Source organism: Canis lupus, chromosome 5, assembly GCF_048164855.1.
Source record: "Canis lupus baileyi chromosome 5, mCanLup2.hap1, whole genome shotgun sequence".
Lineage (NCBI taxonomy): Eukaryota > Metazoa > Chordata > Mammalia > Carnivora > Canidae > Canis > Canis lupus.
This window is the reverse complement of record NC_132842.1, coordinates 27,136,969-27,150,882: the sequence shown is the minus strand read 5'-3', so window position 1 is coordinate 27,150,882 and position 13,914 is coordinate 27,136,969.

The following is a 13,914-nucleotide window of genomic DNA, read 5'->3' as shown; positions in this document are numbered from 1 at the left end:
GAGATGCAAGAAAGGAAAGATTAAGGAAAAAAGCAATCTACAGAAACAGATCCCAAGATGACACTGATTTGGGAAATCAGTGTAAAAAGTCAAAGCAGTTACTGTAAAAATAAAGACATAGTTGGAATAAGTGAACATATTTCCCAACAGAGCTGCATTTAAAAAAATTAAAAAGTAAAAATTATATATATATGAAAAATATAATCTGATATCTGTTATATATACATATACATACATATATATGTGTATATACACATACACAGAGATACATATGTGTGTGTGTGTATATATATATATATATATATATATATATATATATATATATATATGTATCTGTGTGTATGTGTGTGTATACACAATATGCTGGTGTTAGGGGCACCTAGATGGCTCAGTTGGTTGAGCTTCTGACTCTTGATTTAGGCTCAGGTCTTGATTTTGGGCTCGTAGGGTCAAGCCTGGGCAGAGCTCTGTGCTCAGCACACAGCCTGCTTGTCTCTCTCCCTCCCCCTATTTCTCACCCCAGCTCATGTGCACACATGTGTTCTTTCTCTCTCTCTCTCAAATAAATAAATAAATAAATAGGGGGATCCCTGGGTGGCTCAGTGGTTTAGGGCCTGCCTTTGGCCTAGGGCATGATCCTGGAGTCCCGGGATCGAGTCCCATGTCAGGCTCCCAGGATGGAGCCTGCTTCTCCCTCCTCCTGTGTCTTTGCCTCTCTCTCTCTCTCTCTCTATGTCTATCACAAATAAATAAATAAGTAAATCTTAAAAAAATAAATGAATAAATAAAATCTTTTAAAAATATATGTGGTGATATCAGTAGCAGATTGGTGAAGAAAAGGGATCTGTAAACTTTAAGATTAATTAAACAATAGAGAAGCAAAACTTTTTTTTTTATTTATTTTTTATTGGTGTTCAATTTACTAACATACAGAATAACCCCCAGTGCCCGTCACCCATTCACTCCCACCCCCGGCCCTTCTCCCCTTCCACCACCCCTAGTTCGTTTCCCAGAGTTAGCAGTCTTTACGTTCTGTCTCCCTTTCTGATATTTCCCACACATTTCTTCTCCCTTCCCTTATATTCCCTTTCACTATTATTTATATTCCCCAAATGAATGAGAACATATAATGTTTGTCCTTCTCCGACTGACTTACTTCACTCAGCATAATACCCTCCAGTTCCATCCACGTTGAAGCAAATGGTGGGTATTTGTCACTTCTAATAGCTGAGTAATATTCCATTGTATACATAAACCACATCTTCTTTATCCATTCATCTTTCGTTGGACACCGAGGCTCCTTCCACAGTTTGGCTATCGTGGCCATTGCTGCTATAAACATCGGGGTGCAGGTGTCCCGGCGTTTCATTGCATTTGTATCTTTGGGGTAAATCCCCAACAGTGCAATTGCTGGGTCGTAGGGCAGGTATATTTTTAACTGTTTGAGGAACCTCCACACAGTTTTCCAGAGTGGCTGCACCAGTTCACATTCCCACCAACAGTGTAAGAGGGTTCCCTTTTCTCCGCATCCTCTCCAACATTTGTGGTTTCCTGCCTTGTTAATTTGCCCCATTCTCACTGGTGTGAGGTGGTATCTCATTGTGGTTTTGATTTGTATTTCCCTGATGGCAAGTGATGCAGAGCATTTTCTCATATGCATGTTGGCCATGTCTATGTCTTCCTCTGTGAGATTTCTCTTCATGTCTTTTGCCCATTTCATGATTGGATTGTTTGTTTCTTTGGTGTTGAGTTTAATAAGTTCTTTATAGATCTTGGAAACTAACCCTTTATCTGATATGTCATTTGCAAATATCTTCTCCCATTCTGTAGGTTGTCTTTGAGTTTTGTTGACTGTATCCTTTGCTGTGCAAAAGCTTCTTATCTTGATGAAGTCCCAATAGTTCATTTTTGCTTTTGTTTCTTTTGCCTTCGTGGATGTATCTTGCAAGAAGTTACTATGGCCGAGTTCAAAAAGGGTGTTGAAGCAAAACTTAAACTTAATAAGCTGTAGTACAATAATACAATATTAAGTGGTCTAATATAATTTATCTAAATCCCAGAAGAAGAACAGAGTGACAAGTAGACATACAAAATTATTTTAAAAAATAATGGCTCAATATATTCCTGGAACATCAAAGGAGAGATCTCAGAAGCCCAGCAAACCGACTAAAGATAAATACCATTAAAATCACATCTTATAACATTAGACTCAAATAACTGAAAACAAACATAAAAACTAAAAGCAGCCAGGGAATTAGGATGAGAGGAAGACATATTTTATGTAGGAAAATAATGATTGAATTAAGACTGCCTTCTTCTCAAAAACATTGGATACCAGAAGACAATAAATTACCTATCAAAGCTGGGAGGTGGGGAATGCTGCAATCCAAAAAAAAAAAAAAAAAAAAACCAATTCAGGATAAGACTATTCAAATGAAATTATACCTTTTTAAAAAATACTTCATTTTTAAAAATAGTTTTAGATTTACAGAAAAAAATAAGATAGTACAGAGAATTTCCATAGCGCCTTTCACCTAGTTGCCTCTGTTACTAACATCTTAGTATAGTATATTTAATACAATATTGGCATGCTATTATTAATTAAAGTCCACACAATATTCATATTTTCTTAGTTTTCTGTTTGTTTTACCTAATACTCTTTTTCTGTTCCAGGAGCACACCCAAGACATCAGATTCCATTTATGTACCATGCCCCCTTAGGCACTGTTTTCCTGGTTGGTTGTGATGGTCTCTCAGGATTTTCTTGTTTTTGATAACCTTGACAATTTTGAAGAGTACTAGTCAGGTATTTTGTAGAATATCTCTCTTTGAATATCCCTAATGCTGTTTCTCATGAGTAGAATTTGTATATGAATTTTGTGGAGGAAGAACGCAAAGGCGAAGGGCCATTTTTATCACATCGTATCAGAGATGTACTCTCTAACCATTAATTATTATTGTTGAAACTGACTCTGATTATCTGGCTAAAGCAGCGTTTATCAGATTTCTCTTTCCTCCTTTTCATACTGTCCTCGTTGGAAGAAGTCACTATGCACAACTCACACTAAAGAAGTGGGGAGTTATGCTCCCTCTCTCTTGGAGGGCAGAATGTCTATGTAAATTTTTGGAATTTGGATGCATAGAAGATTTGTCCTTTTCCACATGTACCTGTTCATTTATTTATATCAGTAGGGACTCATGAATATTTATTTTATACTATGGGTTATAATCTAACATTAATTTATTTATTTTGTTAGTCAAATTATGTCAGCTTTGGGCAATGGGACTCTTACAGTTGGTTCCTGTGACTCTTTGAAATAGCCCCATGGATGTGGGGTTTATTAATTTATTTATTATGAAGCTGCTCCAGATTCATCTTGTATATTTCCAACCCCAGTCCTAGAATGAGTCATTTTTCCAAAAGCCCTAATTCCATTTACTGGAGAATGGTATTAGAAACCAAGATATGCACACTAGATGTCCTTGTGGCTACTGGGACATTACTGTTTATAGGATCTCTCAGCCATGAGGATGGGAATATATGTGTGTAATGTGTATGCACATATTTATAAATATTTCTAGTGTAATATCTTTATGTTAAGCTAAACGTGAGTTCAGTGCTATCTCTAGCTTACATGGGTCACTCCAAGCTTCTCTCTTATCTGGAAATTCCAATTCCAGCAGAAAAGAAAAGAAAAGAAAAGAAAAGAAAAGAAAACAAAACAAAACAAAACAAAACAAAACAAAAACAAAACATAGCTCCCATTATCTATAGTCTACTTACTTAATTATTAATCATTCAATTCTTGTATACAAAGATAGTATTAGAAATATTAACATGTAGTACCCCTATACAAACCCATATCAACCAAAAAACAATATTTCTATACAATGCTTTTATTACTCACCTTATGACCCAGCTCATTTCTTACTTAGGCTAGCACCTTTTCCCCACCCCTATAATGAGGCATTTTCAATATTTGTAATAAAGTTAGATAGTTTTAGAAATCTATGTTCCTCTCTGGGTGACCTGATCTCTATTTATTTTTTAATTCGCCTATATTAAAGTTGAATTTTTGTGCTGAAATATTCTATGGGTTATGACAATTTCAGTCCTATTTATCTGTCATTATCATATTATAGAAAATAGTTTCACTTTTAGCAACAATTTTGAAAAAAAATTAAAAAAATAAAAATAAAAACACTTTTGATTCACCTGTTCGACTTTTACTCCATCTCAAGAACCACCATTCACCGATGGGCACTGGGGGTTATTCTGTATGTTAGTAGATTGAACACCAATAAAAAATAAATTAAAAATAAAAGAACCACCAGAAGCTGCTCAACTTTTTACTATCTATAGTCTTGCTTATTCTAGAATGTCACATAAATGAAATCATACAATATACAGACTTTTTAAAAAATATGTTATTTATTTATTGACGAGAGACACACAGAGAGAGAAGCAGAGACACAGGCAGAGAGAGAGGCAGGCTCTGTGTAGGAAGCCTGATGCGGGACTCGATCCCAGGATTCCAGGATCATGCCCTGGATTGAAGGCAGGTACTAAACTGCCAAGCCACCCAGGAATCCCAATATTCAGACTTTTGACACTGCTTCTTCATGGAGAAATATGCATTTAAGTTTCACTCATACCTTTCCATAGCTTGATAGTTTGTTTCTTTTAATCACTAAATAATATTCCATTTTTTTGCATGTACCACATTTTTTTCACCTTTTGAAGGAAATCTCAGTTGCTTCTAGGTTTGGTTATACGTATAAAGTTTCTATAAAATCATGTGAAAAATCTTGTCTGCACATATCAACTTGTTTGAGTAAATACCTAGGAGTGCAAATGCTGGATCATATGGTAAGACCATGTTTAGCTTTGAAAAAAAAAAACTGCCAACTCTTTCAAAGTGGTTGTATCATTTTGTATTCTCTCTGGCAATGAGTAAGATTTCCCGTTTCTCTTCATTCCTCAGTACTTAGTATTGACAATGTTTTGGATTTTAGCTATTTTAATAGATATACAGTGATATCACTGTTGTTTCAATTTGCAATTCGCCAATGACATATGATTTTGAGCATCATTTCATATGCTTATTGCCATCTGTATATCTTCTCTGGTGAGGCATCCCTTCAGGCTTTTCACCCACTTTTTTAAAAAATATTTATTTATTTATTTATTTATGATAGTCACACACAGAGAGAGAGAGAGAGAGAGAGAGAGAGAGAGAGGCAGAGACATAGGCAGAGGGAGAAGCAGGCTCCATGCACCGGGAGCCCGACGTGGGATTCGATCCCGGGTCTCTAGGATCCCGCCCTGGGCCAAAGGCAGGTGCTAAACCGCTGCGCCACCCAGAGATCCCTCACCCACTTTTTAATAGGATTGTTTGCTGTCTGATTCTTCAGTTCTAAGTGTTCTTTGTGTATTCTGGATACGAGTCTTTTATCAAATGTGTGTTTTGCAAGTATTTTCTCCTAGTCTCTGGCTTGTTATCTCATTCTCTGAATAGTCTTTCATGGAACAAAAATTTTTAGTTTTTTTTTTTTTTTTTTTTTTTATTTATTTTTTTTTATTTATTTTTTTTTATTGGTGTTCAATTTACTAACATACAGAATAATACCCAGTGCCCGTCACCCATTCACTCCCACCCCCCGCCCTCCTCCCCTTCTACCACCCCTAGTTCGTTTCCCAGAGTTAGCAGTCTTTACGTTCTGTCTCCCTTTCTGATATTTCCCACACATTTCTTCTCCCTTCCCTTATTTTCCCTTTCACTATTATTTATATTCCCCAAATGAATGAGAACATATAATGTTTGTCCTTCTCCGACTGACTTACTTCACTCAGCATAAAGAAGTCCTACTTACCATGTTTTTCCTTTCTAATGACATGCCATTATATTATGCTTTTAATTCTGTGGCATTCATAGAAGGTCTATCAAGTATAGGCTAGAACTTTTTAATGATACCCCTTCCTCTGAGAAAACTTATTTATTTATTCTCTAGAAAGTAATGTTTAACTTGTGTATTCAAAATGATGTCCTAATATTTGTCTCTCAAATCTCACAATATCAAAATATTTCAAAATAAATAAAAGTGATAGTTTATATGCCTATCTCTATGTACTAAGAAAAACTAAGCTTTTGATTTTTACACGTATATGTTAGAATTTTATAAATAAGCAGTTCACAATATTATAGGTTTAAAGTAGGATATTATTGGAAAAGTTAAAAATCTTATTTTGAAATAACCATTACATCAGAGCTGGAATTCTTTAGCTTATAAAATAAAAGTCTAAAAACTCTGAGAGAATTCCACAAATACAAAAAGTAGAAAATGTCATGTAGAAACATATTTGTAAATATATATTCATAAATGTTTTTTTTATTTATATTTACATTATAGGTAAATACATACACTAAAATAACTAATTCAACTTCCCAAGAAATGTTACATGATATAATAGAATTTCCACAGCTGGAGAGACATTTGAGACATCTGTAGAGCTCCTTTAACATGAAAATTAAGTAATGTCTTATACCAGGGAAATAAACTTAGGATGTGAATATTGACTTATTAATTTAGTGAACCTCTGCTGGTTACCCTGCATTGCTAATGACAGTTAAATACATGACAAACTTTCATCTATACATAGAGCATGGAAAGCAAAACTTGAATCAATATTAACAAGAATGATATGGACCTAAAAAGCAAAGTATATCACAGTTGACCTTGAGGGATGTGCTGTAAAATATTTGTAAGGGATAGTAATGGTATGGAGGTGTTTTCTTTATAGAGCAGGAACATAATGATTCATAAACATAATAAAATTCAAATCATAATTAAATTCAGATTTTTTCAAACTGAAAACAGATTTTCATACCTTATTTTTCATAGCTGAACTGTACATGACATAGCACTTATTTCTCTCATACTTGTGTTTGCCCTCCCTAGTTACTCTTGCAATTTAAGATTTTAAGACATTACCATCATACTATATGAGAGAGATACAGCTGTTTCCTGGCTTTCCTAATCAATATAGCAGATAACTGAATCAATAGCTAATTGTAATCAATTCTTCTTCTACGGGTCTGCCACTGTAATACAGATGTTTATGTGAATGGCAGATGGGGGCTAGCCTCCTAGCAATACAAGAGCTTTGCCATTATTCTTCCCTAGAGAATCTTTTTGCAACTTATTTCAATTTGGAGTTGTTTTAGGAACTAAAAGAGACTAGATTTATGAAATTGCTACATGCTCTACTTTAAACAAGTTCCCCTATAATATATTTTTGATGTCGCATCATTAAGATGGTAACAGAATCTTCAGCTGTGTTAATAGTGTGGCAGATGATTGAGCTAACTGAACATTGACATACATCAACTGTGAAGATATTCCCAAATACCAAATGATAGCACTGTGTGATAGTTTGATTTAATTTTTATTTCTATACACATAACCAGTAAGTAAAGTATCTTTTCCTCCATCCATATTCTTTTCTATGCTCATTAAAAGAGCAAAAGACTACATATTTTTGGCCAATAAAAACAATGTCACAGTTGAACTGGAGTTTTTAAAGTATTATTCATTTATAAAACAGAATTAGCAACATTGAATTTTTCAAAGTGCAATTTCAGATTTCAAATACACTTTACTCCTAAATATATGTTGTGGAGTAGACCAGCTGTCCTTTATTTCCCATAAATAAAACACCATAGTAAGAGAAATAAATAATTGGATTATCTACTGTAAACATTTTATATCTTTCATAGAAAAAAAAAGGAAGAATAGAACAATATTTAAAGGAAAGATATTGGGATGCCTGGGTGGCTCAGTGGTTTACCGCCTGCCTTCCACCCAGGACGTGATCCTGGAGTCCTGGGATCGAGTCTCACATCAGGCTCCCTGCATGGAGCCTGCTTCTTCCTATGCCTGTGTCTCTGCCTCTGTCTCTCTCTCTCTCTCTCTCTCTGTCTCTCATGAATAAATAAATAAAATCTTTAAAAAAATAAAATAAAGGAAATACATTTTTGTAAAAATACTACATTTTGTTCCTTCTACAGGCAGGATGGAAGTTTCCTTCTTTAAACTTCATTAACAAGAAAACTGAGATGGCAAATATAGAATGAAAATGTTTCTACAAGGTGGAAATGTGCCATTATTTTATTTTTGATTTTTTTGCTTCCATCCTATATCAGTGAATTAATGTCTTCAATAACTCTGAGGAGAATCAGATCATAACCATTGCTGAAGCAACAGAGACACACAGTCTATGAGAGATTATGTTGAATACAGATTCCTATCAAGAGAAGTTTCCAGGGCATAATTCCAACTTTCACTAATAAACTACAGACCTAGTGGCCATAAGGTAATACTTTTTAAAACTGAAATTTAATTGGTAAGTAACCAAAAATGTCAAGATAAAATTTTTCATAATGTATGATATTATTTATTATATGTATACAGAAACATTCCTTAAATGATGTATACTTCAAATAGTGCAGGTTTTACTCACTTAAATCCATTTAGGTCAGGGATACCATAAAAATACTGGCTAAAAAAGCTAATTAACAAAATCAAAATTAGAAAAGCCTAAAACAAGCAGGACAAAATGAAAAGATCCCCAAAACGCTGCTGTCTCTTTCTCAATATCTATAACTACACACACATACACACATACATGCATGCACACATTTCCCTTTATTTTATAGTGATTAGTTGAAGGCAATTTTGTACCAAGAGTCCCAGATTCTAGAGGAATAGAGAAAAAATATAAATGTATATGTACTTTACAATATAGAGCCAAAATACATGAACTAAAACCTGACAGAATAGGAGAAATAATAAATTCAATCATTTTAGCTTTATATTTCAATACTACTCTTACAGTAGTACATATAACTAGTGTATTTATCTTTTCAGTTGTTTTAATTAAATAATAATTTTAAAAGGCAAATATATTGAAAATAAACCAATTTCAGGGGAACAAAATTTTTTAGAAGTTCAGATTTCCTGTAAGATATGATTAAAAATGTTCAGCTTTCAACCAGAAATTACTGAATACGTAAACAAATGAAAATAAGACTCCTACTCTGCTAAAAATTGGTCAATAGAAATTGACTTTGAATAAATCTAGATATTAAATTAGGCATAAGACAATTTAAAAGTGGCTAATATAACAATGTTAAAGACATAAACATATTCAAAGAATTAAATAAAAATAGTCTGATTTAGCAAATTGGGAATCACAGTATTACAATGATAACTACAAAACTTTAAATTTTAAGGTGAATCATGAAGTAACTAAAATAAAAAATTGCTAGACATTAATTAACAAGAGATTTTTAGATAGCAAAAGAAAAAACTGGCAAAACTTCAGAAAAATCAATAACAATTATCTAATCCCAAGGGCAGAGGACACAACATTGAGGAAAAGAGATCAGAATATCAAAAGCTAATGTGACAATTTCAATTTTTCTAAAATATTGTGTAATGAGCATTCCAGAATGAAAGGGAAGATATACAAAAATGAATAATTCATTGCTAGCAGACTTGTGTAACAATAAATGCTAATGGAGATCTTTCAATTTGAAAGGAAATAATTCCAGTTGGTAACAGAGATCCATAGGAAAGAATTGAAGAGTACAAGAAATGGCAAATAGGTTAAATAAAAATGACTCTGTGTGTGTTTGTATGCCCATCATGTTTTAATCCTTTAAAAATCATATGATAATTTAAAACAAAATTATAATGCTGCTTGTTGAGTTTGTAAAGTATATAGAAGTAGTATATACAACAATAATAGCACAAAGCTGAGGGATGACAAAAGTAGAGATATACTGATGCAATGATGCTATGTTTTAAGAGAATCAAGTCATTACTAATTTGAAGTAAACTGTGATGAGTTAAAGGTGCATCTTATAAACTTAGGAGTAACCACAAAACAGAAACTGAAAATTATATAATTAAAAATTAATAGAAGAGTTAAAATGACTTACTAAAATATTTTAACACAATAGAAGCCATTAAAAGAAATCAAGACACAAAAATATGTAAGATACACAGAAAAAAAAAACCAGCAAAATAGCCTCTGCAAATTAAAATACATCAATATCACTTAATATGAATGGACTAAAAACTCAAAAGAAAGATATCTAAAGAGAATGTAGGGTTAGATAAAAAATAAGATCCACTATATCTAACTATAAAACATGTAAATTACCTTCAAAGATACAAATCAGGTTGGAGTAAATGGATAGCAAAAGATATAGTGTGCAAATAATAATTATCAAAAGCTAGAGTGGCTATATTAATATCACAAAATAAGTTTGAAGAAAGTGAACATTACTGGGATGTCTGGGTGGCTCAGTGGGTTACATGTCTGCCTTCAGCTCAGGTCTTGATCCCAGGGTTCTGTGATTGAGCCCCAACTAGGCCTCCTTGCTCAGCAGAGAGTCTGCTTCTCCCTCTTCCTCTCCTCTGCCTGTGTTCTCTTTCTGTCTCAAATAAATAAATAAATAAATAAATAAATAAATAAATAAAATCATTAAAAAAACCTGAATATTGCTAGAGATGGAGATATTTTTAGTGACAGAGGGGTAAATATAATAGTAATACAGACAAACTATCTAAATATATATGTACCTCACAATATAGAGCCAAAATACATGAACTAAAACCTGACAGAATAGGAAAAGTAATCAGTTCAATTATTATAGCTTGGTATTTCAATACTACTCTTACAGTAGTAAATATAACAAGTATACTTACCTTCTCAGCTGCTATAATTAAATAATAATTTAAAAATGCAAATACGTTGAAAGTAAAAATGGTACCAGCTGTTGATCCCACCTCAGCAATCCCTTCCAAAATCTTTGCCTTTTATGTCCTGGCTATATTGTTAGCCCCGAACTCAAATTTTAGTCTCCACACTCAAATAAGACTGCTGAAACTGCTAAGACTTTTAGTCACTGCATTCAGTTTAGTTTTTCAGCCTCTCAAATCTATGTTTCTAATATGTTTGCAAATGTCTCAAAGAGAAGAGCAATACAGGGCCAGTTTATATCAAAATGCTTTGTTTCTCTGGTATTTTTTTCTTTTTTAATATTAGTTACCTCTGTAGCTTTCTTATGATTGCCATCAGAATTTTTTTAAAGATTTTATTTATTTATTCATGAGAGAGGCAGTGAGCAGGTAGTGGATTCAGGATTTGATCTCAGGACCCCAGGATCACGACCTGAGCCAAAGGCAGATGCTCAACCACTGAGCCACACAGATGACTCAGAATTTTTTTTTAATTATTTGGCACTATATGCAGGAAAAATGGTATGAAATAAGAATTTAGCACTAAGAGGTAAATACATGTGCACATATAATTTTATACTCTTTTATAGTCAAAACATAAAATAGTGCTAAAAAGCTTATCTTATGGCTCATATTAAATCAAGATTTCTATCCCAAATAATTTGACAAGATTTATCAAAAGCTAATTGTTTAGGGGTACCTGGGTGGCTCATTCATTTAAACAACCAACTTTTTATTTTGGCTCAGCACATGATCTCAGAATCCTGGGATTGAGTCCCATTTTGGGCTCCACACTCAGTAGGGAGTCTGCTTGAGGATTCACTCCCTCTGCTCCTCACCCAACTCATGTTCAAGCTCTCTCTCTCTCTTGCTCAAATAAATAAATAAATCTTAGGAGATAAAGCTAGTTTAATGAGGCTGTTTTTTTCCCACATGGATGAGAATTTTTATGTGGATGCTTATATTGACATTATTTACTTACAATTTACTACTGCCAACATGCTGTTTGTTAAGGCCAGTATAACTTTTCTAGAAGCTGAATGCCTGAGCAGTATATTCATTTAGATACTTGTGCTGCAGTCTAGCTTCTATAGAAAATGATAATAATTTCAAAGCAAAGCTGCCTTAAAATTAGTCACATGTCAAGATTAAATTAGCATTGAGGGAGAAGAAGAAGAGAGGATATTTTCATACTAGGACTGAAAAACATAAAACTGACTCAATGTTTACAAAAATATTTATTTGAGTGTATTCAAGTTAATTGTATGCTAAAAGGAATAAATCAACACTCTTCAGAGGAACATAATAGAATCCTGAGTCTTTATAACCTGATACCACAATGTCTAGGACACTATCCAAAAATATCTTGACACAAAAAGAATAGAATAATGAAACTCATTTGCAAAAGAAAATAAAATCAATAGAGAATGACAATGACATGAAACAGATGTTAGGATCAGAAGTTAAGTACTTAAAAACAGATATTATAACTATCAAAATTAAGACAGAAACTATAAAATATTAAAATGCAAATTTTAGAGCTAATCATACAAGAATAGAAATAAAAATCCTTACATGAGCTTAACAGTAGAAGAAATTGTAACAGAAAGCTTGAATATGAAGCAATAGAAATTATTCAGTCTGAAAAAAGAAAGTTTAAAGATTGAGTAAAATAAGGAGTCTCAAGGAATTGTGGGACAATATTAAAAGATGAACATACATGTAACTGAAGCTCCAGAAAGAAGACATAATGAGGCAGAAAGCACATTAGAAGAAATAATGATCCAAAATGTTCCCAATTAGGAAGATGTGAGTTTTCAAATTGAAGAAGTTCAGTAAATCTGGCATAGAAGAAATGTAGAGCAAATCATGCCTCAGTACACCCTAATCATAAACAGTTTTGTGAAAACTAAACTACTTAATCCATAAGGAACACTTTAAAACCTGTGGAATACATGAATTATGCAATAAATGTTAGCAATTGTATTAGCTAAATGTTAGCTATTATTCCTTACCTAATATAAACATTATGCTTCTATTATGACTATATTTTACCTCCCTCATATAGGGACGTCTGGGTGGCTCAGTGGTTGAGTGTCTGCCTTTGGCTCAGGGCGTGATCCCAGAGTCCCAAGATCAGGTACTGCACCAGGCTTCTTGCATGGATCCTGCTTCTTCCTTTGCCTATGTCTCTGCCTCTCATGAATAAATAAATAAAATCTTTTAAAAAATAAAATAAGTGTCATATAATAGCTTGTGATAGTCAAGTACCTGGAACTTGAAACTTCAAATGAACAGAAGGATGCACTCAGGTAACAACCCAGTTGTAGGTTTAGAGGACAGCCAAATAAAAATATGACTATGGCTAAAGATCCACTAATGTAAATTTTTGCACAATCAGAGGGATTTTTCTAACTTTATGCTGAAAGGTAATCTTTATCCTATTTTTTATTATTCTTTATTGGATACAGAAAATGAATATGTAGGAAATTTGTTCAAAAGATTTTTTAAATTACATGAAACTGGAAAAAATGTTTTGAATCATTATTGAAAAATAACGGAATTCAGTAGGACTAAATGGATGTTAGCAGATGTGACTTTAAGTTTTTCATATTTTGGAAGTCTGTTGATGCCACTGATGTATGAGAAATTACCTGTGAACATTTATTCTATTATAGGTTAAAAGTGATTGTTTGCCGTCAACATGTAAAAAGATTGTATATCATCAGTTTACAAGCTCTACTACTAATTATATGTCCAAAAATTAAGTAAGGTTGCTTCAAATAACAGTTCTGAATATACTCTATTTAATATTATTTTACTATTGTTAGAATAGTGGAAACAATTCCATCTCTATTCCAGAAAATTTTTGTAAGATAAACTGGAACGCAGCCATCGTCAAACTAGTAGCCAACAAAAGGTATTTTAAAAAATAAATAAATAAAAGGCCAAAAAAAATAAAAATAAAAATAAAAGGCCAGAACCCAGCAATCCATTTAAAAAAAGCCAGGTTGAAAATAAGTTTCTCACACTTATATAAAACACTAATAAATATAATAAATATTATGCATATATATACATATAAATAGTTAAGTGTTCCATGAA